Source organism: Cupressus sempervirens, chromosome 1, assembly GCF_028749045.1.
Source record: "Cupressus sempervirens isolate cs-2001-9-10 chromosome 1, ASM2874904v1, whole genome shotgun sequence".
NCBI lineage: Eukaryota > Viridiplantae > Streptophyta > Pinopsida > Cupressales > Cupressaceae > Cupressus > Cupressus sempervirens.
The window spans coordinates 812,015,889-812,030,451 of record NC_143118.1 but is presented as its reverse complement, the minus strand read 5'-3'; the positions used below and the strand labels follow the sequence as shown (position 1 = coordinate 812,030,451).

General features: G+C 33.5%; 2 pseudogenes; both read right to left on the bottom strand.

Moving 5' to 3' along the window:
• Positions 1 to 1,876: 1,876 nt before the first annotated feature.
• On the bottom strand, positions 1,877 to 6,386 carry LOC149580352 (uncharacterized; annotated as a pseudogene).
• A 6,291-nt stretch (positions 6,387 to 12,677) lies between these two features.
• LOC149580351 (uncharacterized) overlaps positions 12,678 to 14,563 on the bottom strand; it is a 41,218-nt pseudogene continuing 39,332 nt past the window's right edge.

Here is a 14,563-nt window from a genome sequence, read left to right as displayed (position 1 = left end):
TAATAAGATGTAACAAAAGAACATAGAGGAAAAGTTGAGTTATGATTATGTAATTGCTAAGGCTAAAATTTACACCTTGTTAAACTAAACAAGTTTAACAATCTTGCCTAACATGGGATTTATTTCTGCATGTGGGAAATGTGTAACTAGAAATGAAACCTCTAGATTCTAGGCCTGTTCCTATTGGATAATCCCTAATAACTCTAGAAAACTTACTTGAACTTATGGGAAAAGGGATAGAAGCTATTGAAATAAACCTAAGATCTTATACTCTAAACAAGAACTAGGTGATACACCAAAATATGGATACAAAATACATGAACAACTTTACTTTGGAATATTTTCTCCATGACTTAAACAATTCTACTTTGCAAAGGTTTGCATAAATATTTCACAATGAGGTTTTTTTGAAAGAAAAGCTAAGGAAACAATAATATCTCACTTAATAATCCTAAGAAATGACACGCAATGTAACCTACAAACAGACTTACATTCTTGGAATTTGGTAAGGGTTGAGATAGAAACAAAGGAGTCCAGAAACTCACAAATTTATCTTATCAATTAGAGCTTTTAAACAAAACCATAGGGAAAAGAAAATTCTTGTAATCAATCAGAAGAAAATTGCTCCAAAATGCTCTAATTCATATACCTATTTAGAAAATTGAGTTACAAAAGACACAAAAATATCTTAAGGACACTAGAAAATATGTAACAAAATCCATTTTTGGCATATTCTAAATTCCCTCCAAAATTAGAGTTCAAAATAGTAAATACAAACCCCTTAGGGTTGAATCCATGAAAAATCCCTCTAAAAAAGGAGTCATAATCACTGAAAATGATGATTCACTTTTGAAAAAGGTCCACTAAGTCATAAAGAGACTTATGACTCACTAAAACTGCCCTCAAAAGACTCAAAATGTCAATAAACAACCTCAAACTACCAAGACAAGGTCAAAATTTGACCAAGGAATCCTAAATTGACTCAAGAGGTTCCTATGTTTACTCCAATCATTCTAGAACTAACCCAGCTACTTGGTCAAGTTATGAAACATGTAACATTTAAATTCAATGACCATAATCTATGAATAAATTTCCATCTCTTAATTTTGCATCAAAATAGTAAATATTGAATGATTTATAATTACATCATTAATATTTCCTTTTACATAAATGGGACTTAGGAAAAATTAGGAAAAGTTCAACATATTTAAATAAACTACCCTTAGCCATAACACCCAAGTCCACATGAAAAATGACAAATAAAACTATCAGCTTGTAAAAAAGGAAGGCCAAAATGATCAGATTTCAAAGCTTATGTAAAATGATTGAGGGCATTATATTTACCATTCACAGCCCTAAAGTTTCTCATTGCGCATTTGTATTGTATTGGAGAGATTGTGAAAAATGAGGATAGGGTTTGAAAGCCGCCATGAGGTCTGCATTTTTTTGGAATTGATCTTCTACAAAACTGCATTTTATGACTAAAATGGGCATTTTTCTCTGCATTTTTCCACAATACTCTTACTTTCTCTTGATGCCATATTTGAAGGTTTTGATGGTTTTTTGTCTTTGGCTACCTCTAAATAAGGGCTTTGATGGGTTTTTGGAGCCATGGTTCCTTTTCATTTCATTAAACCTGTGACTGGATGCTGTCGTAGTGGAAGGTAATGTTGTTTGTTTTATTTGCTGGTAACTCATTTGAGTTTTCATTTTGAAGATCCGCCTTTAAAGGTCACCATTACATAGGTTTTTGTGTATTTCTCTTGGCTGCCACTATGATTAGAATACTTGGAGTTTTTCTGTTGCTTGTTTTCTTGATCATGGCAATGTATTCTGAAATTATTCTAAATTAGAACCACCATAGTTAACGGCTTGGTCATTGTTGCTTTATGAGGCTGAGCATATTTATCTGCAAGTTTTTCAGGCTATTTGAACTTGGATAAAAAGATCTTACTCTGGGTTTCTTAGTTACAAAATCATCTAGGAATGAAAATGCAATCTTAAAATCAAAATCAAATTGACTAGCAAATATTGGTGCAAGAAAGTGGGCTGGAATGATTTTCTTGAAAGGCTAATCAGCTACAATGCAATCAACCCAATCTTTAACTTTCTCTATAACTTTACTAAAAACTAGTGTTTTGATTATTAGAGAGACAATGAGTTTTTGTGAGATATAATTAAATGCCTCCTATAGTTCAAGAAAATTTGAAGGAGCTAAGAACAATATTTGATGTACCATTCTTTCCCAACCTTTTTGTCTGATCTCTTTATTGTCAACAATAGGTTAATTTGGAACTAAATTCCCTTTGCTCAATAATTTCACTCCTAAACCATTCTTAGCTACTCCTAATAGGGTCTCTCTATTAATTATTTTAGGTGGCTGCTTTGGCACATATATGACTGCATTCATAACCAGTAATTTTTGAGATTGTTTATGGTAAAATGCAACCTTGACATAAGGTCCAAATCCTTTCTCAAAAACTGTGCTCCTAGAATCATAAATTTTTTAATGCATACAATAATTTGTAAGAGTGTACTAACTTCAGGAGAACTAAGAACATTCTGTTCAATCTCATTAAACTTTGGGGTTGATTCATCTTCATCCTTAAGTGTTTTAGAATGAAATATTCCAAAAAACTCATGTGGCAGGTTAACTGGCCAACTCCATTGTCTTGGTGCTCCCCATGTCTTTGCTTTAGGGAACTTTCTAGAAAATGGGTCCACAAAATCAATGTGTTCATATGCAAAAGTCGGGAGAATGATGTGTTCTATTGGAGCCTCCAACTCTTTCAATAGTTGTCACTAAATGCATTCTTTTGTGGGAGCAACTGGAGCATGAACCAGAGGCCTTCAAACTTGAGCTTGATGATAGTCACACAAATATTAGTTATAACTTTTCCAAAGCCAAGAGTTTGCTCCTGTTCAAATGTCCATATCACTCATCTTACCACCTTGCTTGTGTTTTTCCTTACTGTTTACTCTTCTTTGTTGCTTCATAAACGGATGTAACAAGAACTTATGTTTACTTCTGCACAAACTTCTTTATTAAATACCAACTCAAACCCTTCCTTTGTTTTGGCCTAGCCTCTTAGTTAAATCTAGATGAACATCTTGCATTGAATTTAGTATGTAATATCATTCTTTCTAATACCTTTGTAGTAGCTACTTTCTTGTATCATTTATGAGGTTTGAGCATGGGCTTGTGACACCCATAAACCACTTTCTATGATTTGTAGCTATTCGTTGTGAACCTAACATTCTTGTACTTGATATAATGAAAGGTTTCATATCAAAAATATTATGTCCCTTTAACATTATATTTTTCTAATTTTTCCTCATTTGTACACTAAAAATGTACTTTACTATTTTTGATATGCATTTAGAATAGGGAAAGACGGTACATGTATGAGATCACTAGTTATAGGTATTCAGTCATTTCTTAGATCTTTCAAGATCTAATCCCATTCTTTTCCATGTGCAGGGAAACAAAGACCGAAACTTGGTGGATGAAGAGCTAGACCAGGAACAACATCATGGATCGCTTAACCTGTCAAAAGCTGAAAAGGCAATGACTGGTTACCTCTAACCCTACCTTCATATGCATTATTTTTTCATATTTTGAATATGTATGAAAAGTAGTAGTTAAACTCTCAGCTTGTGTGAGATATTTCACTTTTAGCATTTCAATTCATTTCACTCTTTTGTAAATATCAGTTGTATATTCATAAATGAATAATACAACGACATTTCTATTCCTTTGTAAATATAAAATGAAAAGTATTTTTTAGAAAAATACAAAATCTAAATTTTTAGATTTGAATTTTAACATGAGTTAAAATTAAGTAACAGTTTTGGTGACCTCTTGCTGATTGTTTGCTTGCTAGACATTTGACTAGTTGCCTTATCCATATGGCACGGGGTCTCAATTTATGCATCCTAGCACCTAGACCTCACACGCCACAACTTCTAAAGTTGTTGGTTGAGTTTTGAATGCATGTATGTGAGCTGAATAGGATTTAAGAATCTTATTAGGTTGACTGATATGCATGGTCAAACTCAAGTAGTAGCTTTAAAAGCCAAAACCTTCATAATTTGATCATTTTAGTTATGTATGAATGAATGTGTGTATTTGAATGAATGCATAAGAGTAGTGGATATGCATGTATGTATAGTTGACAACATGACTTGAGCAACTACAACATTATGTATATGTGTACGAATGTTTATACTAGGTATGCTTAGGCATTTAAACACATGTATTGATGCCTACATGAATGAGATGGGAAAATTATGAATGCTTAACAACACAAACTAGCAACTTGATCAACCTAAAGCCTAAGGAAAAAAACAAACTAACCTAGGAAAGAAAACAAATACTGACATGCACTTGGACAACACTCAAGAAAACTCAACTAAAATGTAGATGCACTTATTGAAAACAGGAAAACTAAGCTAATATATACAAGATAGGACTAACAGTTCATACCTCAAAACATGGCTTGAGATGAATCCCATTCACAAGGATTGGTAAAACATCTCCCTCCATTGTAACTAGCTGAAATGCATTGTGCTCCTTACATCAAAAATTAGAAATGGACCAGCCCATTTATGATCAAACTCATTATGATGCCTTGACCTGCTCTTCAAAACATCCCACTTCAAAACTAGATCACCCTCCTTAAATTATCTTGCTATTGCCCTTTTGTCAAAAGTACGCTTAGCTTGCAGCTAGCTTGCAGCTACTGGTACTCTATTATTTGTAATGCTTTCCCTCTTTCTTCCTCCAATTTAGTCAATTTAGCATATCTCAGGCTTAGAGGATCATCTTTTTCAAACAATAGTAATTGATCAACCAACTCAAGTGAAGGAAACTCAGTGGAAATAGGTAACCTTCTTGTTTTTCCATAGACTAGAACATAGGGAGAATTTCAAAGAATATGCTTGGGGGTAACTCTATCCAACCATAAGGCTGATCTCAACTTTGCGTTCCAATCCTGATTATTCTCCTCCAATGTTCTTTTGGTTATTTGTAGTAGATTCTTATTAGTACTTTTAGCTAAACCTTTACCTTGAGGGCAATAATTTGATGAAGTGTTCAAGTAAATGCCATTTCTCAAATCCCATTTAGCTATTCTAGCACGCACAAATGTTAAGGCATTATTAGAGATAATTGATTTAGGAACCCCAAACTATGTGACCAATTCATCATAGAAACTTAGAACAAAACTTTCATTTGCTTCCCTTAGCACAACAACCTCTGTCCAAATGAGTGAAATAATCTGTGGTAGTTAGGATCCATTCGTGACCAGTGCTAGAATGAGGATTTACTGGTCCCACAAAATCAATTCCCCATCTCATGAATGGCTATTCAACCAAAATGGGTTGTAAAGGCATAACAACCAACCTTTCTTTTCCTATAAACAAGACACATTGCTTGCATTTTCTTGCCTAAGCATGGACATCTTTGAATAGATTAGGCCAAAAATACCCAACCCTCATGATTTTATAGGCTATTGTCTTAGGTAAAAAATGGCCCCCTGCCTCATGAAATTGCTCTAAAAACTTGCTGGTCTGATTGTCATCAATACACCTAAGTAGAACGCCATTCATGTCTTTTCTAAAAAAAACATCATTACTTAAGACATGGGGTATTGATTGTATCTTGAAATATCTTTGTTTAGCTCTATCAAGTAGCAGAGGACACTCTCCAGTTTGTAAAATATGGATCATTTCCTACAACCAGCTAGCTGGTTGTACTTTTGCAATATTTTCATCACCATTAAACAATAAATCTTCATAAAAAATAGTTAAAACATCATTTGAACAAGCTGAATTTGCTCCCTTTTTAGTGGAAATTTTAGATGAGTAGTCTATCATATGCTCACACAACCCTTTACCTCTCACCACTTTAGTAATTTTGATGCCAACATTGTATTCCATCACTTTAGTTATCCACCTAGAACATTTTTCATTAACATCTTTACTAAGAAAGAACTCTTTAACACTAGGATGAGAGACCATAAGGTGCACCTTGTTGTTTGACAATAGATGTATGAACTTCTTGAGACTTTTAATGACTGAAAATGCATGCTTCTCAACAAAACTATAATGCTACTCATAACTTTCAAGCCCTTTGCTATAAAAAACAATAGGCTACTCATACCCTTCATCATTTTTCTAAACTAGAATAGTTGAAATAGCATCAATAGATCCATATGCATATAAAATGAAGTCTTTGGAGAAATCTGGGTTAACCAAGGTTGGAGCTAATGATAAGCTTCTTTTAACAGCTAAAAACTCTACTTACCTTCTTTAGTCCATGTGAAAACTGCATGCTTTTTAAGCATTGTTGTGAAAGGCTTAAGTAAAGTAGCAATATCAGGCATGAATCTTCTCACAAAATTAATTCATCTAATGAAGCTTTGAAACCCCTTTTGTGGCTAGGTAAGGGAAGCTCAAGAATTGCTTCAACTCTTTTTAGATCAACTATTATACCTTCCTTTGATATGATGTGACCTAATAATTTACCCTCATGAACAACAAATATACATTTCTTAAGATTTAACAAAATTCCAAACTATCTACACCTCTCAAAAACCAACCGTAAATAAGAAATGATCATTAACATTTATTGAAAAAAATAGTTATGTCATCTAGATATACTAAACCATTTTATACAACAGTCCTTTGAAGGTCATGTCCATTGCTCTCTGAAATGTGGCACCAACATTTGATAAGCCAAAAGACATTCTTTGATAAGCCATTGTACCCCATTTTGTGGTCAACGATATTATACTGGTCTTCCTTTTTGACTCATACTTGATTGTATCCTAAAAAACCATCAAGTAGAGAGAACCTTGTTGATCCAGCAACAACCTAGAGTATTTGCTCCATTGAGGGTAGTAGGTAATGATCTTTTAGTGATGCTCTGTTTAAATCCCTAAAATCCATAGAAAGTTTGATTTCTCTATTTTTCTTTCTTACTGGGACCAAATTAGAAACCTAGCTGGTGTCTTTAATCTCATAAATAATAGCTCTTTCAATTAACTTGGTCAATTACGTAAACATCAAAGGTTCTAACTTGGGGTTAATAGGTCTCTATTTTTGCTTTACGAGCTTAGCATTTGGAAATAGCTCAATAGTATGTTGAGCTATATCTAGATCAAAACCTTCAAGATATGAATAGTCCCAAGAAAATACATTTGGAAACTCTTTGTATAACTCAACAAACTCAGATTTCTCTTGCTAAATAGACTTTACCAACCTTAAAAAACTTGCCTTCAGCCACTTCAACACTTTCATAGTGTTCTTCTTTTACCTACATACCAGTTTTATTCTTCCTTAACTCATCATCTTTTCTAAAAATAGATTCCAAAGTGACCAAACCCTTTGGAAGCTTATTAAACTTAAGCTGGATTGTTTAACCATCATAATATTGTTTCAACTTATCCTGATTTGAAACAAAAAAAATCTTCTTCCAACAAAAAACTGAGTATTTGTTCATCACCATAAAAAACTTGCCAATTAGTGCTATTATCAAGAACAAAGGGTCTTACTAAAAATTTGACATGCTGTTGGATTTTCTCCTTATTGATTTCTACAGGTACATTAAATTGGGCACCAACTGCAACAAGACTATTAGCTTGCTAATTGTGACTTCTTGGAATAGAGAGAATATTGAAGGCAGAAAACTTATCAATGATATCCCATACTCAATGTTTATACAACTTCAAAATGTCATTTTTGGCTGCATTTATAACTCTTACTTGGTTGAAAATGAGTTCTTTGTCCCCATATATCTTAATACATTCAACTCCTCTTTTCTTTTCCCACTCCAAATTTTGAATCAAACTTTCATATTTTGCAACATTATTTGAGCAATCAAAAGAGAAACAAAAAGCAACATAGTTCTTTTTAGCACTAGGTGATACCAACATAGCGCTACCACCAACACCATTTTTGCTCTTAGACCCATCAAAAAAGATCTCCCATAACTGATTTTGTGCCTCCTCCATCTTCTTTTCTGACTTGATTAAGTTTGGAATGACTGCATCTTGCTCATGAATAACATAGTTACCTAAACTAGCATTATAAAATTTTGAATGATGATTTTTAGCAGCATGACTTACTACCCATTCATCGAGGAGGATATCTAGAATATCATCCAAATGAGTTTTATCTTCAAAATCACCATCATGGTCTTCTTTATCAAAGGAAACTAAATTTGCATTTAAGGCACTAGGTACATATGGCTCTATGTGATCTTTTGTAAGCAATTTAGACTTAATTGTTACCTTCATACCATACCTAGTCCTAAATAGCATGTGAGACCAGTCAGATGATAAATAGCCCCCAATCTTAGTAGTGAAATCTCTAGATAGACAAATAGCAAAATAAGGTGGTAAATCTATTACATATACATCCTGCTGAATAGAAAAATTAGGACATGCATGGAGGGTAAGGTTTGCATCTTTGGTAAGGCCTATAGTACCAATATATGTTCCATAAAGTTGTACAACTCCTTTTTCAATTGGCTGGTAATTCAATCCTAATTGATCTACTACTTTTTTAGGCATGATAGAGGTTGTAGCTCCACTATCAACCATACAGTTATGGACTAATTTATCACCAATAATTAATGAAAGATAAAAAGGTGAAGGCTTAACACCCTTGATTCACTACTGATTCCCATGCCACTATCTTGTCTTTCATCATTATGATCAACATTTGTCAATACAACTTTTCATAGTTCATTTAGAGCTTCTTTAGGAGTCATCTCATTAGATAGAGCTTGCCTTAGAATATCAATTTGCCCCAGAATAGCCAAGATATCCCACATTGACATAGTCATGTTCATTCTCTTCATATTGTCAACTATACTGAATGGAAAAATAGAATGTGGCCTTTGATGTGAAGGAACAACAACATGGTCTGCTTGTTTTAGATTACTCTCTTTAACTGCAGGGATGGGAGTACTGGTTTTAGCCTCTGTAGTAGGTATTGACTCATTAGTAGTAGGTCCTTTACCTTTATTTGCCATTTTCTCTATTTCTAGAGCTCTCTTCTTTGCTCTAGTGTTTGCTAATATTGGTGAGTCAGTATTTACTGCACAGATTTCCTCTCTCTACCAGTTAAGGAATGTAGTCTCAGAAGCATGTATATTATGTTGTTGTTTGGGTACATCAACAGTGACATTCTACTAATCCATGACTATATTTTGCACCATTAAAGCTTGATTTATCATTCCATTTGTGCAAGTAGATTGATTATGCGGTTCATTGTAGGGATAACATCACTCTAAATTTACAACCAGATTATTTTGCATAGGTACAATATCCTTCACTAGATTAGCAACATTCAAGGGTGTTGGGTTATAAGGCCAAAATGGTCTTTGATTAATATTTGGCCTATAACCGGCTATATTAGCCTGATATGGTTGCCTATTTGCTTGCATTTGGTCTTGATTTTGCTATTGGTAAGTTTGTCTAGCATGAAATTAATGTTTCTTCAAATTTACCAGCTCATTGTTAAAGGTTTGCATCAAGTTCTCAATCTTGAGTTGACTATTTTTAATCTCCTGTAGCTCTTGTAAAGGGCTTGCTACAATAATTTCTTCACTTGGAACAATAGGTAAGACATTAAAAGGTAGGATTACTAATGACATATTTGGTTGAATATCTAGAAAAATAGGCATTGCAGGCCTAGGGCCTATTTTCCCTACTTGGATAAGGCTATTTTCAGCTCTAATAGCAATATCATATGCTTGATGCAGTCAAACACCTCTAATTGATTGAATCATCATAGAAATGTCACTATTTAAACTCTTGAAAAAATATAGAAATGCATGGTCTACTTAAGGTCTTACCAAGATAGGTATTCTAGACCAAGTCCTCTGAAATCGATTGTTGAAGTCTATTTTCTCTTGGGGAGCACACTTTATTGTTGTGAGCTATTCAACAAGAGAAAAGTGATCTGACTTATCTTTGAAATGCCTTGTCAGTGCATCTCCTAAAACATCCCATGAACTGATGGAGCCAACAACTAAGCTTCTGAACCAATTGAAGTGTCGTTCCTTTCAATGAAGCTATGAGTAACTTGATAGCAACATCCTCCTCTGTGATATGATGAACATTACACAATGTTGCAACATCTCTAATATGCTCATATGCTGTAGTTTGAGTTTCTCCAATGAAATATGGTAAACTCTTCAAAGTGGCCAAAGGTCGTGATGTTATGCAAAATTCAAGGGGCTTCCTTGATTGAAAGACACAAATGAAAATCTTCTTTCCATTGGAGTTGGTAATGGCACTTGCTACTATTGTGCTGAGGTCTTGGTAGGAACAACTTGTGTATTTAAGGCACTAATACTTACTGAAGTAAAACTTGTACTTGTTGTAGTTAGCTGAAATAGTAGGGATATCTAGTTCAAATGATTCAACTCTCAATGTTGGACTTGCTAACCACCTTACCTCTCCTTGAATTGATTGATTTCTTCTACTATACAAAAAAATGTAAGGACCTGAAAGTGGCCTCCTTTTTATTGGCTTAGTCTTGGCAAGAGCTCTTTCGTGCATTTTTGGGAGTTTCTAGTTGCAAATACTCGAAAGAAGAAAAAATCCTAGTCTGAGTCTTTCTCATAAATTTTTTTTGAGCCTTTCAGCTGGTTGAAAAATTTCTATCTGTTGTATAGTACAATAGATATTCAAAAAATTGTGTTTGTGTCCCACCGGGCATGCCAAAACTATTAAGGTTAAAATTTGCACCCTGCTAAACTAAACAAGTTTAACAATCTTGTCTAACATGGGATTCATTTTTGCATGTGGGAAATGCGTAACTATAAATGAAACCTCCAGATTCTAGGTTGGTTCCTATTGGATAATCACTGATAACTCTAGAAAACTTACTTGAACTTATGGGAAAGGGATAGAAGCTACTAAAATGAACCTAAGATCTTAAATTCTAAACTAGAGAACTAGGTGATACACTAAAATATGGATACAAAATACATGAGAAAATTTACTTTGGAATATTTTCTCGATGACTTAAACACTTCTACATTGTAAAGGTTTGCTCACAGTGAGGTTTTTTTGAAAGAAAAGCTAAGGAAACGATAATATCTCACTTAAAAATCTTAAGAAATGATACAAAATGTAACCTGCAAACAAACTTACATTCTTGCAATTTGGTAAGGGTTGAGACAGAAAAAAAGGAGTCCTAAAACTCACAAATTTATCTTATCAATCAGAGCTTTTACATAAAACTGCAAGGAAAATAAAAGGCTTGTAATCAATTAGAAGAAAACTGCTCTAAAATGCTCTAATCCATATATCTGTTTAGAAAATTGAGTTACAAAAGACACAAAAATATCTTAAGGACACCGAAAAAAAGTCACAAAATCCCTTTTTTCCATATTTTGAACTCCCTTCAAAGTCAAAGTTCAAAATACTAAATACACACCCCTTAGGGTTGAATCCATGAAAATGCCTCTAAAAAAGGAGTCATAATCACTGAAAATGATGATTCACGTTTGAAAAAGGTCCACTAAGTCATAAAGAGACTTATGACTCACTAAAACTACTCTCAAAAGACTCAAAATGCCAATAAATGGCCTCAAACTACCAAAGGCAAGCTCAAAATTTTACCAAGGAATGCTAAATTGACTCAAGAGGTTCCTATGTTTACTCCAATCATTCCTAAACTAACCCAGCTACTTGGTCAAGTTATGACACATGTAACATTTAAATTCAATGACCATAATCTATGAATAAATTTCTCTCTCTTAATTTTGCATCAAGATAGTAAATATTGAATGATTTATAATTACATCATTAATGTTTCCTTTGACATAAATGAGACATAGGAAAAATTAGGAAAAGTTCAACATATTTAAATAAACTACCCTTAGCCATAACACCCACGTCCACATGAAAAATGGCAAATAAAACTATCAGCTTGTACAAAAGGAAGGCCAAAATGACTAGATTTCAAAGCTTATGTAAAACAATTGAGGGCATTGTATTTACCATTCAAAACCCTAAAGTTGCTCATTTTGCATTTGTATTGTATTGGAGAGATTGGGAAAAATATAGCTAGGCTTTGAAAGCCACCATGAGGTCTACATTATTTTGGAATTGATCTTTTGCAAAATTGCATTTTATGACTGAAATGGGCACATTTCTTTGCATTTTACCATAATATGCTTACTTGCACTTGATGTTGTATTTGAAGGCTTTGATGGGATTTTGAAGCCATGGTTCCTTTTCATTTCATTAAACCTGTGACTAGAAGCCACCACAGTGGAAGTTAATGTTGTGCTTATTTTATTTGCTGGTAAATCATTTGAGTTTTCATTTAAAGTTCCTATAGCCTTATTGCATTTCTTGTTGGCTGATCTATTCACTTTGATCTATTATGATTTTAGAGTTGCCATTTTATGCTAATGCTGATAATGATTTTCAAGTGTATTAAAAACTCTTGTTGCTTTCTCTTGACTTCTATTTGCTATTTGAATGAAGATCTTCCTTTAAAGGTCACCATTACACGGGTTTTTGTGTATTTCCCTTGGCTACCACTATGATTAGAATACCTGGAGTTTTTCTGCTGCTTGTTTTCTTGATCATGGCAATGTATTATGAAATTATTCTAAATTAGAACTGCCATAGTTAACAGCTTGGCTACTATTGCTTTATGATGTTGAGCATATTTATTTTCAAGTTTTCTAGGCTATTTGAACTTGGATAAACATAGCTCACTTTGGGATTCTTGCTCGCAAAATCATCCAGGAATGCAAATTTAGTCTTAAAATCAAATTGACTAGTAGATATTGGTACAACAAAATGGGTTGGAATGATTTTCTTGAAAGGCCAGTTAGCTAAAATGCGATCAACCCAATTTTTAACCTTCTCTAGAACTTTACTAAAAACTAGTGTTTTGATTATCGAAGAGATAATAAGTTTCTGTGAGATCTACTTAAATGTCTCCTATAGTTCAAGCAAATTTGAAGGAGCTAAGAACAGTATTTGAAGTACTATTCTTTCCCAACCTTTTTGTTTGATCTCTTTATTGTCAACAATAGGTTCATTTGGAACTAACTTCCCTTTGCTCAATAATTTCACTACTAAACCATTCTTAGCTGCTCCTAATAGGGCCTTTCTATTAATTGTTTTGAGTGGCTTCTTATGCACATATATGATTACATCAATAACTAGTACTGTTCAAGATCTTTTATGGTAAAATGCAACCTTGACATAAGGTCCAAATCCTTTATCAAAAACTATGCTCCTAGAATCATAAATCTTCTAATACATACAATAAGTTGTAAGAGTGTACTGACTTCAGGAGAACTAAGAACCTTCTACTCAATCTAATTGAACCATGGGGTTTATTCATCTTCATCCTTTAGTGTTTTAGAATGTAATATTCTAAAAAACTCAAGTAGCAGGTTAACTGACCAACTCCATTGTCTTGGTGCTACCCAGATCTTTGCTTTAGGGAACTTTCTAGAAAATGGGCCCACAAAATCAATGTGTTCATATGCAAAAGTAGGGAGTATGATGTGTTCTACTGGAGCCTCCAACTATTTTAATAGCTATCACTGAATGCATTATTTTGTGGGAGCAGTTGGAGCATGAACCTAGAGACCTCCAAACTTGATCTCGATGACAATCACACAAATATTAGTTATAACTTTTCCAAATCCAAGAGCATGCTCCTGTTCAAATGTCCATATCACTCCTCTTACCACCTTTCTTGTGTTTTCCTTTACTATTTACTCTTCTTTGTTGCTTCATTAACATATATAATAGGAACTTATGTTTACTTCTGCACAAACTTCTTTGTTGAATAACAACTCAAACCCTTCCTTTGTTTTGGCCTAGCCTCTTAGTTGAATCTTGATGAAAATCTTGCATTGAACTTAGTATGTAATATCATTCTTTCTAGTACCTCTGTAATAGCTACTTTCTTGTATCATTTATGAGGTTTGAGCATGAGCTTGTAACACCCATAAACCACTTTCTATGATTTGCAGCTATTCCTTGTGAACCTAACATGCTTGTACTTGATATACTAAAAGGTTTCATATCAAAAATATTATATCCCTTTAACATTATAGTTTTCTAATTTTTCCTCATTTGTACACTAAAAATGTACTTTACTATTTTTGATATGCATTCAGAATAGGGAAAGATGGTACATGTGTGGGATGACTAGTTATAGGTATTCAGTCATTGCTTAGATCTTTTTTGATCTAACCCCACTCTTTTCCATGTGTAGGGAAACAAAGACTAGAACTTTTTAGATTAGGAGCTAGACCAGGAACAACATCATGGATCACTTAACCAATCAAAATCTGAAAAGGAAATGACTAGTTACCTCTAACCCTACCTTCATATGTTTTTTTTTTTGTATTTTGAATATGGATGAAAAGTAGTAGTTAAACTCACGACTTGTGCGAGATATTTCACTTTTAGCATTTCACTCTTTTGTAAATATCAGCTGTATATTCAAAAATGAATAATCCAAGGACATTTCTATTCCTTTTTAAATATAAAATGAAAAGTAT